This window comes from Erinaceus europaeus, chromosome 23, assembly GCF_950295315.1.
Source record: "Erinaceus europaeus chromosome 23, mEriEur2.1, whole genome shotgun sequence".
Taxonomy (NCBI): Eukaryota; Metazoa; Chordata; class Mammalia; order Eulipotyphla; family Erinaceidae; genus Erinaceus; species Erinaceus europaeus.
Window position 1 is genome coordinate 6,137,619 of NC_080184.1, and position 20,172 is coordinate 6,157,790.

The following is a 20,172-nucleotide window of genomic DNA, read 5'->3' on the forward strand; positions in this document are numbered from 1 at the left end:
AGTAGGAATGTTCCAAACTGACCCAATATCAGAACCCATCTCCTTCAGGTATCGCATGGAGTATGTTGTCCAACCTCCCTTTGGAGGATGGAACATTCTCTACCATTGTTTATCCAAGTTGAGGGCAAGGTCCTATGGGGGCCCACAAAGGGGTCTGTTTTGTTGTTCATAAAAGTTCTTTTTCATATTTTCTTTTTTTTCCCTGCTGTTTGCCATTCACTTTTCTTGGAGAATGAAGTGGAAGGAGTATGTACTAGAAGCTGGAACTTCAGGTGGTCATAGTAGTGATTTAGGTGAAGGACAGTAAATGTCTGAAGATGCTATGTGGGGAGGCAAGCTTGAGCCATTATGCATCAGTAGAAACTTCTAAATAATAAGATCAGTAGCATGTAGAAATGAGGTTTAAAATATCTCTCAGGCCGGGCAGTAGAGCAGCAGGTCAAGTGCACATGAGGCAAAGCACCAGGACCCATGTAAGGATTCAGGTTCAAACCCCCAGCTCTCCACCTGCAGGGGAGTCACTTCATGAGTGGCGAAGCAGGTCTGCAGGTGTCTTTCTCTCCCCCTCTCTGTCTTCCTGTCCTCTCTCAATTTCTCTCTGACTTTTTCATATTTTCTTGCAGTACTCCTTTTAATAGTCCTTGCAAGACAGGATCATTGGTGGTGAATTCCTTCAGTTTTTTAAAAATATTTATTTATTCCCCTTTGTTGCCCTTGTTTTTTTTTATTATTGTAGTTATTGTTGTTGATGATGATGTCATTGTTGGATAGGACAGAAAGAAATGGAGTGAGGAGGGGAAGATAGAGAAGGGGAGAGAAAAATAGACACCTGCAGACCTGCTTCACCGCTTGTGAAGCGACTCCCCTGCAGGTGGGAAGCCGGGGGCTTGAACTGGGATCCTTGTGCTAGTCCTTGCACTTTGCACCACCTGCGCTTAACCTGCTGGCCCGACTCCCATTCCTTCAGTTTTTATGTATTTTGGCCTCTCCTTCATATGTGAAGGATAATTTGGCAGGATAAAGTATACATGTGTGATAATTCTTTTCTCTTAATGTTGTAAAAGTGGTATTCCATGCCCTTTTTGCTTCTCAGGTATGTGTCGAGAAGTCTGGTAATAGTCTGATGTTTCTGCCTCCGTATGTCAGCTTTTTCTTTCCCTTGTGATCTGCAATATTTCTTCCTTGTCTTTACCTTTGGACAATGTTTCTATTATATTTATTGAGGTTGTTTGTTTAGGGTTCAGTAGCTCTGGCTTTCTTTCAGCTTCTGCTATACTTATCTTTTGATCATTGCCCAGATGTGGAAATTTTTCTGCAGTATCTTCAGGGACCTAAGAAACTTCCCCATTCTTCCTTCTGTTGGAGTCTGTTAATTCACAGAGGACTGTATCATTTTTTCATAAGCCTGTTTTCTTCAGCTTCTTTGCATTTAGTCCTTTTTGTCTTTTCTCCCTGACCATGTTCCCAGCAACTCCAGAACCACATTTAGAATCATAGATAGAAGGGAGTTGGGCGGATGACATCAATAACAACAATAATAACTACAACGATTAAAAAAAAAGGTAACAAAAGGGAATAAATAAATATTTTAAAAAAAAGAAGGGAGTTGGGTGGTAGCGGAGCGGGTTTAGTGCATGTGGCACAAAGCACAAGGACCGGTGTAAGGATCCTGGTTAGTTAGAGCCACTGGTTCCCCACCTGCAGGGGAGTCGCTTCCCAGGTGGTGAAGCAGGTCCGCAGGTGTCTGTCTTTCTCTCCCCCTCTCTGTCTTCCCCTTCTCTCTCCATTTCTCTCTGTCCTATACAATAGCAATGACATTAATAACAACAACAGTAATAACTACAACAACAATTAAAAAAACAAGGGCAACAAAAGGGAAAATAAATAAATACTAAAAAAAAAAAAGAATCATAGATAGAAAAGTAGTGAAAGGGGCTGGGTGGTGGCACCCCTGGTTGAGCGCACATGTTACAATGCGCCAGCACCCAGGTTCAATTCCCCGGTCCCCACTGGCAGGGGGAAAACTTTACGAGTGGTAAAGCAGTGCTGCACGTGTCTCTGTCTTTCTTCTCTGTTCCCCACTTCCCTCTTGATTTATGGCTGTCTCTATCCCATAAATAAGTAAAGATAATTAAAAAAAATTTTTTTTAAGTAGTGAAAGAGAATGAACAAGACCATATGAGTAAGTGTGTGTGTTAAGGCTCAAACCCAGATCACATGCATGGCAAACCATGTGTCTTTCCAGGTGAGCCAACACACATTTTATGAACTGGTCATTTCATTTGAATTAGAATCTAATATAAAATCAGAGTGAGTCCTTTCTCCCTGTGAAACAGGATGCCATGGGGAGAGAGTCTGCCCACTTCAGGGGAGATAACAATAATTTTATAACTTAAGCTCTCACATGTTCACAAGTCTACCTGGTATGGCTCCAAATCAGGGCAATGCTCAATGGGAAGAGCCTAGACCATGAGGCTGGAATTTATTCAATTATGTGATGGTACATTTTTCTTCTGAGCTGTAACTTAAGGCAGTGCTTGCCTGATCAGGGAGTAGTTCTGAAATGGGGATATATTTTTTATTTTTCTGAGAAAAATTATTTCCAATAGGTAGTATGTTTTATACCCTTGTGCATACAATTCATCCAACCAACCTGAGTGAAATTCAGTGATCTCTTAGCAATTTTCAGTTATCAGCATGTCTATCCAGCAGCCATAGTGAGGTCTAGATCTTCTGGATCAATTTGAGGACAAGGAGACATAGAGTGGAGCCTGGAAGGTAGCATATTGTGTAAAGCACTGAAGTCTTTAGCTGAGATTCCCAGTTCAGTCATGAGCAGCATATTTGGGGGGTTGAGGCTTGAATTCTTGCAATTCCACTTTCTCAATAATTAATGCATAAATAAGCCTTTTGTTTTTTTTAATAATGAGTGGCCCAGGAGATGATTCACTTGGTTAAGAGATCTTAAAACATAAACCAATTGGGAGTTGGGCTGTAGCACAGCGGGTTAAGCGCACGTGGCGAAGCACAAGGACCGGCATCGGGATCCCAGTTTGAGCCCCCGGCTCCCCACCTACAGGGGAATCACTTCAAAGGTTGTGAAGCAGGTCTGCAGGTATCTGTCTTTCTCTCCCCCTCTCTGTCTTCCCCTCCTCTCTCCATTTCTCTCTGTCCTATCCAACAACAATAATAAAACAACAAGGGCAACAAAAAGGAATAAATTAAAATATTTAAAAAAATGAACCAATTGTGATGCTCTTCTCATTTTTTCTTAATAAGTTAACAAATAAGTGTATTCTCACATGTGTACTTACATATGAGAAATGTTAGCACTTTAAGAGGAACACAAGTATAAGAAATTCATTGTTCATTTTTTAAAAATTTCTTTATTGGGGGATTAATGTTTTACCTTCAACAGTAAGTATAATAGTTTTTATATAACATTTTTCAGTTTTCCACATAACAATACAACCCCCACTATGTCCTCTGTCATCCTTTTTGGACCTGTACTCTCCCCCCACCCACCCACTCCAGAGTCTTTTACTTTGGTGCAATACACCAACATTGTTCAATGTTTTATACATTTGTCTATCTACCCAAAAGCTCCAAATCATTTTAGCACATAAAATATGACTGAAGCTGCTCACTCTAATAAATATTATGTTGATACAGGATCAGTGTCATAGCCCTTTTAGAAAATATGTTAAATCATCGGATTCTTACTGTAACATCCTATGTGGTACAACAGTTGGCTTTCTTTTTTTTATTATTTATTTATGTATTTTCCCTTTTGTTGCCCTTGTTGTCTTTTTATTGTTGTTGTAGTTATTGTTGTTGTTATTGATGTCGTCGTTGTTGGGTATGACAGAGAGAAATGGAGAGAAGAGGGGAAGACAGAGAGGGGTATAGAAAGAGAGACACCTGCAGACCTGCTTCACCGCCTGTGAAGGGACTCCCCTGCAGGTGGGGAGCTGGGGGGCTCGAACCGGGATCCTTACGCTGGTATTGTTGGCTTTCTTGAGATGCATTTCCACTACGTATGTTTCTCTTATGTTTGGTGATAGAAATAGTCATTAAAGGGAGTCGGCGGTAGCGCAGTGGGTTCAGCACACATGGCGCAAAGGACCTGCTTGAGGATTCCGGTTCGAGCCCCCGGCTCCCCACCTGCAGGGGAGTCGCTTCACAGGCAGTGAAGCAGATCTGCAGGTGTCTGTCTTTCTCTCCCCATCTCTGTCTTCCCCTCCTCTCTCCATTTCTCTCTGTCCCGTCCAACAATGACTACATCAATAACAACAACAATAATAACTACAACAATTAAAAATAACAAGGGCAACAAAAGGGAATAAATAAATAAAATAAAAAATAATAAAAAAAGAAATATTCATTAAAATGCTATGTCCCTGTGGTCCAGGAGGTGGCACAGTGGCTAAGGCTTTGGACTCTCAAGCATGAGGTCCCAAATTCAATCCCCAGTAGCACATGTACCAGAGTGATATCTGGTTCTTTCTCTCTCTCCTATCATTTCTCATGAATAAATACATAAAACTTTAAAAAAAATTATGTCCCATGGCCCAGGTGCTAGCTAAGATCAGTATCATTGGACTTGGAAGTGTGTGGTTAGAATTGAATCTCCTTCACTCAATAGGAGAGTAATGTTATGGTACTCTGCCATAACTTTAATTCTTATTTACACGTAAATCATATATAATTAAATACTTCAGCTTGATACTTTGCTTTCTAGAGTGTGGTCTAAATGTTGGGTAATAAGGATATGAATGATATTCCCATTTGGTATCAAATATCTATTTTAAAAAATATTTATTTATTTATTTATTCCTTTTGTTGTCCTTGTTGTTTTATTGTAGTTATTATTGTTGTTGATGTCGTTGTTGGATAGGACAGAGGGAAATAGAGAGAGGAAAGGAAAACAGAGGGAGAGAAAGATAGACACCTGCAGGGAGTCTGGTGGTAGCGCAGCAGGTTAAGCCACATGGAGCAAAGCACAAGGACCAACATAAGGGTTACAGTTCGAGCCCCGGGCTCCCCACCTGAAGGGGAGTGGCTTCACAGGCAGTGAAGTGGGTCTGCAGATGTCTTTCTCTCGCCTTCTCTGTCTTCCCCTCCTGTCTCCATTTCTCTCTGTCCTATCTAAGAACGACATCAATAACAACAATAATAACTACAACAAAAAACAAGGGCAACAAAAGGGAATAAATAAATATTTAAAAAAATTAAAAAAAAAAAGATAGACATCTGCAGACCTGCTTCACCGCTTGTGAAGCGACTCTCCTGGAGGTGGGGAGCTGGGGGCTCGAACCGGGATCTTTAAGCAGGTCCTTGCGCTTTGTGCCACATGTGCTTAACCCACTTTGCTACCGCCCGGCTCCCTAAATACAAATTTTTCCATGTGGTATGACTATGATAAAACTTGTATATATTGTATTATATTCCAGTCATTCTCCAACATTGTCTGGGTCCTAGCATTAAAGACACATCTGGGGGAGTCGGGTGGTAGCGCAGCAGGTTAAACGCATGTGGTGCGAAGTGCAAGGACCAGCGTAAGGATCCTGGTTCGAGCCCCCGGTCTCCCCACTTGCAGGAGTCCCTTCACAGGTGGTGAAGCAGGTCTGTAGGTGTCTGTCTTTCTCTCTCCCTCTCTGTCTTCCCCTCCTCTCTCCGTTTCTCTCTGTCCTATCTAACAACGGTGACATCAATAACAACAACAAGGGGAACAAAAGGGAATAAATAATTAAATATTTAAAAAACTTTTTAAAAAAAGACACATCTGAAGTGACATGATCACACTAAACAGTATTGTGTCATGTTTTGCTGGTATTATTAACATTATGAACATCTATGTGAATAGAAAGATTTATTTTAAAGAATTACTATTAATTAAGAATTAACTAAGAATTACTGGATATCTTTCTGTATCTATCATTAAAATAAATAAAATTCAAACAAAAATTATCATCTTTTGCTATCAAGAGATTATAACTGGGTCCTGCTGCTGGCACAATAATTCCACAGGACCTAATGGCCATTTTCCCTTCATATATATATATATATGAGGGAGTGAGGGAGAAAGACACTTATAATACTCCTCCACGACTTGTGAGGCTACCTATCTGTTGGTGGGAACCAGAGGCTTGAGCCTGGATTCTTAGTCATGGGAACATGTGCACCCTACTTGGTGCACCACCACCTAGTCCCTAGAATATTATTATTATTAATTACAAATATAGGAAGCGATGGGTGGTGGTTCTCCTGGTTGGGAACACATGTTCCAATATGGAAGGATCTTGGTTTCCCCACCTGCAGAGGGAAAGTCTCACAAGTGTTGAAGCAGTGTTTTAAGTCTATCTGTCTTTCTCCCTCTCATTCTCCCCATTCTTTTCAGTGTTTGGCCATCTCTATACAATAAATGGAATATAATAATAAACATAAAGAGGAACAGAGTGTGAGCTAGAGTATCACTCTGGTATATGAGATTCTGGGAACAGACTCAGAACCTCTTGCTTGAGAGTTCTATGCTGTATTCACTGTATGACTTCTTAGGCTTTGAGAATGAGGTTTTTTTTGCTGATCAAATTACCAAAGATATGTTTGGGTATCACATAATCACAGCTTTCATAGATATTTCCTATATATTGTAGGGCTCAATAACCTATGAAGATGTAACTGTCAACTTCAGTGAGGAGGAGTGGGCACTACTAACTCCTTCAGAGAAGAAAATCTACAAAGATGTGATGTGGGAAATATTCCATAACCTTTTCACAATAGGTATGAATAATAATAATCCTTCATTTGTCAATTAGAAGGCAATTTCTTTTTTTGCTTACCAATGTTCTATGTGAAATGTGGAAAAGGCTGGACTGTTAAGCAAGCAGGTTATGTTTGTGACTAAAAATGGATCAATAATTTAAATATTTCTTTTTTTAAGATTTTATTTATTTATTAATGTGAAAGATAGGAGGAGAGAGAGAAAGAACCAGCTATCACTCTGGTACATGTGCTGCCGGGGATTGAATTTAGGATCTCATGCTTGAGAATCCAGTGCTTTATCCATTGTGCCTTCTCCTGGACCACTAATTTAAATATTTCTATGATGTCTACTTTTTTTTTTTTCATTTTAGGAAAATTGCAGGAGGATCATTTCATTGAACAACAGCAAGATCATCAAGGGAATAAACAAAGGTGAGAGTCACATACTATAAAACATACTGTCCCGCCTCAGAAAGTTACTGTGGTTTGAATTTTTTTCTACATATAGACTCACTGAGCCTTGGTGTCTACATGGTTCCACTGTGTTAATATTTAAATTTTTTTCTCAAAATAGTATGGATCAGAGTAGGGTAGCAGAGAGAGAGAGAGAGAGAGAGAGAGAGAGAGACAGTAGCATTGTTGTACCAATTCTGAAGCTCACTTTGTTTGGTAGTGTTTTTTTTTTTTAGTATATTAAAAATGTCTATCATTTTTGTGATTATAGATGCATCATAATTGCCTGCATTTGTGGTTGTTTATACTATTTTTCTGGTTTCCATTTTTTTAAATTTTTATTAGGACAGGAAGAAATTGAGAGGGGAATAGGGAGATAAAGATAGATATCTGTAGACCTTATTCACCACTTGTGAAATGGACTCCATATAAGTGGGGGCTTGAAATCAGGCCCTTGTGCTTGGTTATGTTTGCTTAACTGGATATACCACCATCCCTGTATACCATTTTTCTAGTAATATTAACTTATTTTTTTATTAAAAATACATAATTAGTAATGTTTCATTTTTAATAGAAATGTACAAGAGAAGTTATCTGAGAAGAAGGAAGGAAGTCTATATGGAGAGAAACCTCATGAATGTGAAGTATGTCAGAAGAAATTCATTTGTTCCAGTTATCTTCAAACATATAAAATAACTCAAATCAGGGGGAATGCCTATAAATGTAAACTATGTATTAAGGAATCCATTCAATCCAGTAATATTAGGACACATGAAAGTGGAGATAATTTCTATGAATTTAAAGGATGTAGTAAAACATTCAGTCAAGACAGTCATCTTCGGTTACATGAAAAAACTCACAGTGGAGAGAAACCCTATGAATGTAAACAGTGTAGTAAAGCCTTCAGTTATTTCTCTACTCTTCAGAGACATGAAAGAACGCACAGTGAAGAGAAACCCTATGGATGTAAACAATGTAGTAAAACATTCAGTTGCTCCAGTCATCTTTGGTTACATGAAAAAACTCACAGTGAAGAGAAACCATATAAATGTAATCAATGCAGTAAAACATTCAATTGTTCCAGTAATCTTCGGGTACATGAAAGAATGCACAGTGGAGAGAAACCCTACGATTGTAAACAGTGTTGTAAAACACTCAGTCGATTCAGCACTCTTCAGATACATGCAAGAACTCACAGTAGAGAGAAACTCTATCAGTGTAAACAATGTAGCAAAACATTCAGTTGTTCCAGCTTTCTTCAGAGACATGAAAGAATTCACAGTGGAGAGAAACCGTATGAATGTAAACAATGTAGTAAAACATTCAATCAAGCCAGTCATCTTCAGACACATGAAAGAACTCACAGTAGAGAGAAATCCTATGAATGTAAACAGTGTAGTAAAACATTCATTTGTCCCAGCTCTCTTCGGAGACATGAAAGAACTCACAGTCAAGAGAAACTCTATGAATGTAAACAATGTAGTAAAGCCTTCAGTTATTTCTCTACTCTTTGGAGACATGAAAGAACACACAGTGGAGAGAAACCCTACGAATGTAAACAGTGTAGTAAAAGATTCACTCGTTCTAGCACTCTTAGGACACATGAAAGAATACACAGTGGAGAGAAACCCTATGAATGTAAACAATGTAGTAAAACATTCAGTCGTTCCAGTCATCTTAGGACACATGAAAGAATACACAGTGGAGAGAAACCCTATGAATGTAAACAATGTAGTAAAACATTCAGTTGTTCTAGTTCTCTTCGGACACATGAAAGAACTCACAGTGGAGAGAAGCCCTATGAATGCAGACTATGTAGTAAAACATTCAGTCGCTCCAGTCATCTTCGGACACATGAAAGAATGCACAATGGAGAGAAACCCTATAAATGTAAACAATGTAGCAAAACATTCAGATATTCTAGCTCTCTTCAGAGACATGATAGAACTCACAGTGGAGAGAAACCCTATGAATATAAACAAAGTAGTAAAATTAATATAGTCAAGCCAGTGATCTTCAGCACATGAACTAATGCAGTTGAGTGAAACCTTATGAAAGTAAACATAGTACAATGTTAAATTGATGTAGTTCAAAACAACATATATAGGAAAGAAATATGAAAGTAAACTATATAGTAAAGTATTTACTAAAGTCATTCTGCAGTCATTCCAGAAATCGTTAGATATATGATTGAATTTGCATTGTAGAAAGTCCCCGTGAATGTAAATATGTTGTACATACTAGATCCACAGTGCTTGCAGCAACACAGGTTAAAATTGAGTTACTATGGTATGTTATAAAATAAAATAATTTTAGACCATTTTAGAGATTGTATATCTGCTATAATATTGTAATCGTGGAATTATAATATTATTAAAGTCAACTCAATTTGTTTATGCCAGTCATTTGAAATCACGTGTGATATATTTTTCATTGGATCTAGTAATTGTAGCTATCATTTTTAAAACATAAAATTATGCAGGCACATCAACATAGTCAATATTCGTGGTTTTACATCAGTAATGTTATTTTGTCTAGTAAACTCCAGCTCTGGATAAATTTTCACCTGAGCTACAGTCTTTTCTGGAAGGTTATAAACTAATTTTGTAGCTTGTATCCATTTTTATTGATTTCTCAAAACGTTTTGATTTCTTCCCTTAATGTCCTCTTTTTTATTATTTATTTATTTATTCCCTTTTGTTGCCCTTGTTGCTTTATTGTTGTAGTAATTGTTGTTGTTATTGATGTCATCATTGTTGGATAGGACAGAGAGAAATGTAGATAGGAGGGGAAGACAGAGAGGGGGAAAGAAAGACAGATACCTGCAGACCTGCTTCATCTCCTGTGAAGCAACTCCCCTGCAGGTGAGGAGCTGGGGTCTTGAACCAGGATCCTTACACCGGACCTTGCGCTTTGTACCACCTGCGCTTAACTCATTGCGCTATACCACCCAACTCCGTAATTTCCTCTTTTGACTCAGTAGTTAAGTAGTCTACTGTTGAGTTTCCATATTTTGAGACTTTTACTAATTTTGTGCTTATTGTTAAGTGTTAATTTAATTCCACTGCGGTCCAAGAAAATGCTTGGGATGATTTCAATGGTCTTGAATTTGTTGACACTGTCTTTGTGGCCCAACATATGGTCTATCTTTGAGAATGACCCATGTGGACTTGAGTGGAATGTGTATTCCATTTTCTTGGGGTGAATGACTAAAAATGTTTAATAGTTCTAGTTTATCTATCTCCTCATTTAGCTCCCTCATTTCTTTTTTTCTCTCTTTTTTAATTTAATTTTTTATTTATAAAAAGGAAACATTGACTAAACCATAGGATAAGAGGGGTACAACTCCACCCAATTCCCACCACCAGAACTCTGTATCCCATCACCTTCCCTGATAGCTTTCCTATTCTTTAACCCTCTGGAGAGAGTATGGACCCAAGGTTATTGTGGGATGAAGAAAGTTGAAGGTCTGGCTTCTGTAATTGCTTCCCTGATGAACATGTGCGTTGACAGGTCAATTCATACTCCCAGCCTGTCTCTCTCTTTCCCTAGTGGGGAAGGGGTCTGGGGAAGCAGAGCTCCAGGACACATTGGTGGGGTTGTCTGTCCAAGGAAGTCTGGTTGGCATCATGTTAGCATCTGGAACCTGGTGGTTGAAGAGAGAGTTAACATACAAAGCCAAACAAATTGTTGACCAATCATGGACCTAAAGGCTGGAATAGTGCAGATGAAGAGTTGGGGGGGGGGTGTCTCCGTTTTGTAGATAGCTAGTAGGCATATTTTAGTTATATTCCAAAGAGCCTATGGCTATACTAGTGTTTTTTTTTTTTTTAAGTTTTAAAATTATATTTATTTACTGGATAAAATCGAGAGGAAGAGGGAGACAGAGAGGGAAAGAGACAGAAAGACACCTTCAATCCTGCTTCACCACTCGCTAAGCTTTCCCGCTGCAAGTGGGGACTGGGGCCTCAAACCTGGGTCCTTGAGCACTGCAACATGTGCACTCAACCATGTGCGCCACCACCTGGCCCCTTTTTCATTATTATTTTTTTATTGCCCTTGTTGCCCTTCTTGTTTTATTGTTGTAATTATTGTTGTTCTTATTGATGTCGTCGGTTAGGACAGAGAGAAATGGAGAGAGGAGGGAAAGATAGTGAGAGGGAGAGAAAGAGAGACACCTGCAGACCTGCTTCACCACCTGTGAAGCAACTCCCCTGCAGATGGGGAGCCAGGGGCTCGAACCAGAATCCTTACACTGGTCCTTGTACTTTGTGCCACATGCACTTAACCCGCTGCTCTACCACCCGACTCCCGCTATTGGTTTTTTTTGTTTGTTTGTTTTTGCCTGAGCCTGAAATCTGATATGCAGGTGGATCCTAATTATTGTGTGGGGAGGTGATATTGTGGCTGGACAAAGGACCAGAAATCTGTATCAGGGAAGAGAGTAGCTCCCAAATATGGGAAAGGTGTATAAATATTGTTGACTATAAACCCCATCGATTTGATCTGATCTGGGGCCCATATTCAGCTTAGCAGCCTATGTGACCTCTGCATCCCTGTACATCTGAGCTCACATTCTCTGGTCATAAGTAGGAACATTCTAAGCTGCCCCAATATCAGGACCCATCTTCCTCAGGTGTAGCATAGAGTATATTGTCCAGCCTTCCTTCAGAGGACCGAACATTTTTTACCATTGTTGATCCAAGCTGAGGGCAAGGTCCTATGGGGGCCCACAAAGAGGTCTATTGCATTGTTCCTGGTAGGAATGACTGGTAACAATGGAGAGGGATTTATTCAAGGTCTAGGCCCATCATGTCTGATTGGAAATCTCAGGACTCTACAAATAGGGCCCCAGCTGATGGGGTGGGCTGATAGTGACTAAAGAGTCATCATTGTTAAAGTATGCCAGTCAAAACAACAAGGGCAACAAAAGGAAATAAATATTAAAAAAAGAAAGTTTAAAAAAAATATATAGAAAGTATGCCAGTCTCTTGCCCTTATTCAGCTTTTGTAGTCCTTGCTTTGATGAGGTTAGCTTTGGAGTGAGTGAGAGAACTGTAATAGGAAGTAGGTGAGGAGGGTATCTAAGTCTAAGTGGACACTATTTAATTATGAACTTTATACTGACTCACTACAGACTAATGTGTATTTTTGCTCTCAGGTATATATTTTGCCCTAATTTATGGATACATGTGAACATATGCTCTGTCTTATGGGACCTGGTCTGTATCTAGATTTTGGGACTTTGTAAGGAAGTGAACCTCCTGGAATGGAATTAGAGAATCCTATAAAAGGAAGGGTCTCACCCGAGTAATGAGGCTGAAGGGTTGACATTCCATGCCTGACGTCTTTGGACACAGTCTGAAGTGAAGTATACCGAGGTGGTACTCATTGCATTGATTAGGTTGGAATTGGCAGATACAATATCATTTGGTATAAATTGAGAGAAGCATGTAGGAAAGTGACCCCCACCCTAGAGGTTCCAGGACTGAGGGAAATATAGGCTCTATAGAGGAAGCAGGAGGTTCCTGCTGTCTTGGGGTTTAAGAAGACAATAGATAGTTATTGCTATAATCACATTATTTGGCAATTGGATTAACTTTGAAATATCCCTTTGTTAGGATTTTCTGTATCATACACAACGTCACTATAATTTATGTCCTTTGACATTATTTGTGTATAGCTGTGCCACCAGTGGCTTTTGTTCTCCCTGGTCTAATCTTTTAAGAGAGTCAACATATCAAAGACTCAGCCTATGTATTTAAAAGACTCAGTCTGTGACTTAAAAAGTTTGGGACATTCAATCAATGTTTCCCCTCTCATATTAATTAAATAGTGATTTATATTACTACAATTGATAGGAGTGTACATAAACACTATTCCCACCACCAAAAGACTTTGTCCCATCCCACCCACCCCATGAAGCTGAACCTCCACCCTCACCCTCAACCCAGGGTTTTTACTTTGGTGCCCTACTCCAAGCTACCTCATTTCTTTTCTTTTTGATTTTCTGCCTGGATGATCTGTCAAGTTGAGAGAGTGGGGTGTTGAAGTCCCCTACTATTAATGTGTTGCTGTTAATATATTGCTGTGCCCTTAAATTAGATGTTTGATGTATTTAGATGGCCTCTCGTTGGGTGTATGGATGCTAATAATCATTATGTCCTCTTGATTGACTGATCCTCTGAGCATTAAGTAATGTTCATCACTATATGTTTAAATTTTATTTATTTTAAGGTCTGTCACATCATATATGAGAATAGCTGCTCCTGCCCTTTTTTTGTGGTCCATTGGCTTGTATGATAGTTTTCCATCCTTTCATTTTGAGTCTGTGTTTGTCTTGTTGAGTTAGGTGTGATTCCTGCAGACAACAAATGGCTGAGTTGTGTTTTCCGATCCATCTTCCTACTCTGTGCCTTTTAATAGGTGAATTCAGGCCATTAATTGATTTTATAGATTGAAGATATTTTTAAAAGATTTTATTTATTTACTAATGAGAAAGATAGGAAGAGAGAGAAAGAACCAGATATCACTCTGGCACATGTGCTGCTGGAGATCGAACTCAGGACCTCATGCTTGAGAATCCAAAGTTTTATCACTGCACCACCTCCCAGATCACAGATTGAAGATATTTTAATGCAAGTATCCTAGATTTTTAGAGTGTTCTGATAGAAGGCATGTTTATGGTGATATGATTATTTATAGGAGACCTTTCAGAATTGCAGGGCAGGCTTGGTCATAGTTGATTCCTTCAACTGTTGCTTGTCTGAGAAGGTTTTGATGCCTTCATCTAGTTTGAATGACAGTCTAGCAGAAAACAGTAGTATCAAAAAACAGTACTGAGCATTCGATAGATATCTTCCCATTCCCTTCTGGCCTATAGTGTTTGTGTGGAGAAATCTGCTAATCTTATGGGTTTTCCTCTGTAGGTGACACTTTTGTTTTTCTCTTGTAGCCTTCAGGATCCTTTATTTATCCTTATTCCTTTTCATTCTATATATGATGTCTTGGTGTCTTTAAATCTGGGTTAATTCTGTTTAGGACCCTCTGAGCATCTTTAATCTTTTATGTTGCGTAATGTAGGGAAGTTCTCAGTTATTATGTCCTGTAGAATGCTTTCTTCCCCTCCCTCTCTTTAAAAAAATTTATTTGTTTATTTATTTATTTATTTATTTATTATTGGATAGAGATAGAAACTGAGAGAGAAGGGTAGATAGAGAAGGAGAGATACAGAGTGACACCTGCAGCCTTGCTTTACCACTTCTGAAGCTTTCCCCCTGCAAGTGGGGACCAGGGGCTTGAACCTGGGTCTTTTTTTTTTTTAAATATACACTTTTTTTTCTTTTTTTTATATTTATTTATTCCCTTTTGTTGCCCTTGTTGTTTTATTGTTGTAGTTATTATTGTTGTTGTCGTTGTTGGATAGGACAGAGAGAAATGGAGAGAGGAGGGGAAGACAGAGAGAGGGAGGGAAAGATAGACACCTGCAGACCTGCTTCACCGCCTGTGAAGCGACTCCCCTGCAGGTGGGGAGCCGGGGTTCGAACTGGGATCCTTATGCCGGTCCTTGTGCTTTGCGCCAACTGCACTTAACCCGCTGTGCTACAGCCCGACTCCCGAACCTGGGTCTTGAATATTATAATGTGTGTGTTTAACCAGGTGCACTACCACCTGCTCCCCTTCTTCCTCTGGCAAGCCTATAATGTGTATATTACTTCTTTTGAAGTCATCCCATGTGTCTCTGTTGTTGTTTTCAGTATCTCTTAATCTCTTTTTGAGATATCTTGCTTCTTAGTTTTCTCTAATTCATCCTTGATCTTGATAATTCTATTTTCTGCCTCACTTACTCTATTCTTTCTCATATAGAGCACTGCTTCACCACTTGGGAAGCCTCCACCTTGCAAGTGAAGACCAGGGGCTTAAAACAGTTCCTTTCTCATAAATGTATATTTTACTAAGAATCACATTGCCCAGCCCCACATTTTATTATATTTTAATGGTGTGTGCACTGATTTCAGAGAGAAATAAAAAGCAAGAAGAGCATCATTCTAGCATTCATGATATCAGGAATCATAGTCCAGATTTTGTACTGGAGAGTCCGGTGTGTCATGAACTGTACCATCTCATGATCAGATTTTTTTTTTTTTTTTTACTATATTAAGCTTTATTCTATGTTTCTCAATATGCACTGGCTGCCAGCAGCAGAAAACTTTCTTTTTGTTTTTTATTGATGTCATAATGATCAATGAGATCATAGGGTAAGAGGGGTACAATCCACACAATCCCATCACCAGAGTTCCATATCCCACCCCCTCCATTGGCAGTTTTCCTGTTCTTTATCCCTCTGGGAGTATGGACCCAGGATCGTTATGGTATGCAGAAGATGGAAGGTCTGGCTTCTGTAATTGCTTCTTTACTGTACATGGGCATTGGCAGGTCGATCCACACTCCCAACCTGTCTCTGTCTTTCCCTAGTCGGGCAGGGCTCTGGAGATGGTGAGGTCCTTGGTCAAGGGAAATCAGGTTGGCATCATGACAGCATCTGCAACTTGGTGGCTGAAAAAGCATTAAGAAATAAAGCAGAACAAATTGTTTAATAATCAGGAATCTAAAGGTAAGAATATAGCAAATGAGATTTGGGGTCTCCCATTTTGAAAAAAGCTAGTAGGTCTATTTTAGGTATATTCCATGGGGCCCATGACTTTACTAATTTGCCTGAGCCCAACAGCTAACTTTCAGGTGGCCTAAAGGCGTTGTCTGGGGAGATGGTGTCAGAGTTGGAAAAAGGACTAGAAAGCTGGGACAGGGCAGAGAGTAGCTATCAAATATGGGAAAAGTATATATATATATATATATATACACACTGTTAACTCTAAACCCCATCGATTTGATGTGGGGCCCATATTCAGCACAGGAGCCTGTGTAACCTCGGCATCCCTGTAAGTCTAAGCTCACATTCTGTAATAACTGGGAACATTCTAGGTTCCACTCATTGCCAGACCCATCTTCCTTGAGTAGTAGAGTATGTTGGCCAAGAATGGGGCAGTCCCTACCATTATTGATCCACATTGATGACAAGGTCCTAAGGGGTCCATTATGTTGTTCCTGATGAAAGGACCAGTGACAGTAGAGGGAGGAGTCTGTTAGAGGTCTTATATTATTGTGCAAAGTGACTCTCTACCTGAGGCTCTGAGGTCCAAGGTTCAATCCTCTACACCACCATAATCCAGAGCTGTTAGAGGTCTAGGACCATTATGTCTATGTGTTACTCCCAGGATTCCTTGATTAGGACCCCAGGTGATGGGGTGGCCTGACAGTAACCAGCAGAGCCATCATTAAAGTATTCCAGTCTCTTGCCCTTATCCAGCTTTTGTAGTCCTTACTTTGGCTGACAAGCAAGAAATTCAGTTGTTCCTAGAATCAAATGAAAATGAAAACAAGCTATCAAAATATCTGGGACACAGCTAAAGAGGTACTTAGAGGGAAACTCATAGCTATACAAGCACAAGAACTAGAAAAAGCTCAAGGAAACGACCTAACTATACATCTTAAAGACTTAGAGAAAGTGGAACAAAGGAACACTAAAGCAACCAGAAGGACTGAAATCACTAAAATTAGGGTGGAAATAAACAACATGGAAAATAAGAACCATACAAAAGATCAATGAAGCCAAATATTGGTTCTTTGAAGTACTAAGCAAAATTGACATGGTACTCTTATATAATGCCAGAAGGACAGACCAGGGTCCCCAGGGAAGATATAGTATGCACTCTATTGGTTGAGCTATTTTACCAGCCTCCAGGTACAGTTTCCAGCGGCTTTTTGTGTGTACTTTGATTAGTACTTAGATAGGAGAAAGCACAGACATATACTCATGAGAATTCCTTGGATGTCCATGTTGTGGTACACTGGGAAGATTGGATATGGAGCTCTGGTGGTGGGAATTGTGTGGAAATGTACCCCTCTTATCCTGTGGTTTTGCCATTATTTCCATTTTATAAATAAATTTTAAAATAAAGCTAAAACAGAAAAAAATGTGCAGAGGGTTAGATGGCAGTGCACACAATTGAGTGCACATGGTGCCATCTACAAGGATGCAGGTTCAAGCCTCCGGCTCCCACCTGCTGTGGTGTAGCTTCACCAGCAGTGACGCAGGGCTTGTAGGTGTTTCTTTTTCTCCTTCTCCATCTCTTCCTCCCCTCAACTCTCTCTGTCTCTACCCAATAGATTCATGAAAGGTAGCGCAGCGGGTTAAGCGTCTGTGGCGCAAAGCGCAAGGACCGACGGAAGGATCCCGGTTTGAGCCCCCGGCTCCCCACCTGCAGGGGAGTCGCTTCACAGGCAGTGAAGCAGGTCTGCAGGTGTCTGTCTTTCTCTCCCCCTCTCTGCCTTCCCCTCCTCTCTCCATTTCTCTCTGTCCTATCCAACAGTGACGACATCAATAACAACAACAATAATAACTACAACAACAATAAAAAACAAGGGCAATAAAAGGGAAAATAAATATTTAAAAAATTTTAAAAAGAAAATAGATTAATGAATAACTTTTAAATGATATTTAGAAAATAGGAAGATGGGGTCAGGCGGTAGCGCAGCAGGTTAAGCACACATGGTGTGAAACACAAAGCAGGGAATAAGGATCCAGGTTGGAGCCCAGGCTCCCCACCTGCAGGAGGATCGCTTCACAAGTGGTGAAGCAGGTCTGCAAGTGTCTGTCTTTCTCTCTCCCTCTCTGTCTTCCCCTCCTCTCTCAAGTTCTTTCTATCCTATCTAACAACAACAATAATAGCCACCACAACAAGGGCAACAAAAGGAGAGGAAAAAGCCTCCAAGAGCAGTGGATTTGTGGTGCAGGTACCAAGTCGCAACATTAACCCTGGAGGCAAAAAATATATATATAGGAAGACAAAAAAGGTTTTCTAAAAAAGAATGTGTGGAAACTGAGTTCATCTGGTTTGTAAACAAATACTTCAAAAGAACAAAGAAAAAGCAAAGAAAATCCTTTCTTCCTCCAACATTTTCATCCCTTGGGGGAATTAATTACTGAGAAGCCATAATGACCTTAGGGAAAAATGTAACTAATGAGCCCACAGAGTGTTCTGTAAATATCTCCTCTGTGAGAGTCTTAGTTTGTTCCCTCTCCAAAAGGACAGTGCATGGTGGTTGACTTAGAATTCCTCAGTCTGATTTGGGGACAAGTACCTCACCCTGCCCCTCATGTCTTGTTGAAGATCAGAGCCTCATTCTTCATCTTCAACCACACCAGAGTACTTAGAACATCTCTGCTGAGAACTTACTCTTGGTAGCCCCCAAACAGGTGAGTCTGAGGACTCAGCCATTCTGGATTTGCAGGTCAAAAGCATAGAAACTTAGGTGGTTTTTTTTTTCCCTCTGGTATGTTTTTTTTTAAATTAGTAATTTAATATTGATCTACAAAGTGATAACAGGGATATAATTCCACACTGTTCCCACTACCAGAGTTCTGTGTCCCCCATTCGCTTCAATGGAAACTGCAGTGGTAATCTCAAAGTTACAGATATGGGTTGACTACTATTTCTATAATATATCTATATGTACAAATATACAAAAAATATATATGTATATATACAAATATATATGCTAATTTTTCCTATGGTCATTCCTGCTCTTTTTTAAAAACTTTATTTATTTTTTAATTTTTTAATATTTATTTATTTTCCCTTTTGCCGCCCTTGTTGTTTATCATTGTTGTTGTTATTGCTGTCATTGTTGTTGGATAGGACAGAGAGAAATGGAGAGAGGAGAGGGGCAAGACGGAGTGGGGAGAAAGATAGACACTTGCAGACCTGTTTCACTGCCTGCAGGTGAGGAGCCAGGGTTTGAACTGGGATACTTAAGCCGGTCCTTGCGCTTTGTGCCACTTGCGCTTAACCCACTACACTACAGCCCAACTCCCTGGGGTAAGTTTTTATCATGATTATTATCATTTTTGATGAAGCAAGATGTCCAAGAAGAATAGATACACACACATGATGCTGACAGTTTCTTAGCTGCAAAACATAAGCTGCAGAAATTAAACTATGTGGCATCCCTATTACAATCTAAGATTTTTTGTCTTTTTTTTTTATTGGGGAATTAATGTTTTACATTCAACAGTAAGTACAATAGTTTGTACATGCATAACATTCCCCAGTTTCCCATTTAACAATACAACCCCCACTAAGTCCTCTGCCATCCTTTTTGGACCTGTATTCTCCCCCCCACCCCCACCCACCCCAGAGTCTTTTATACTGGTGCAATACGCCAATTCCAGTTCAGGTTCTACTTGTGTTTTCTCTTCTGATCTTGTTTTTCAACTTCTGCCAGAAGGTGAGATCATCCCATATTCATCCTTCTGTTTCTGACTTATTTCACTTAACATGAACTTTTCAAGGTCCATCCAAGATGGGCTGAATGAAAATTGTGAAGTCACCATTTTTTATAGCTGAGTAGTTAGTATTCCATTGTGTATATATACCACAGCTTGCTCAGCCACTCATCTGTTGTTGGACTCCTGGGTTGCTTCCAGGTTTTGGCTATTACAAATTGTGCTGATAAGAACATATGTGTACACAGATATTTTTGGATGGATGTGTTGGGTTCCTTAGGATATATCCCCAATTGGGAGTCAGGCGGTAGTGCAGCGTGTTAAGCACACGGATGGGCAATAAGGTAAGGAGATATCCCCAGGAGAGGAATTGCAGGGTCATAGGGTAGGTCCATTCCTAGCCTTCTGAGAGTTCTCCAGACTGTTCTCCACAGAGGTTGGACCAATTGACATTCCCACCAGCAGTGCAGGAGGGTTCCTTTGACCCCACACCCTCTCCAGCATTTGCTGCTGATTTGCTACCTTTTCTGATGTGTGACATTCTCACAGGAGTGAAGTGGTATCTCGTTGTTGTCTTTATTTGCATTTCTCTGACAATCAGAGACTTG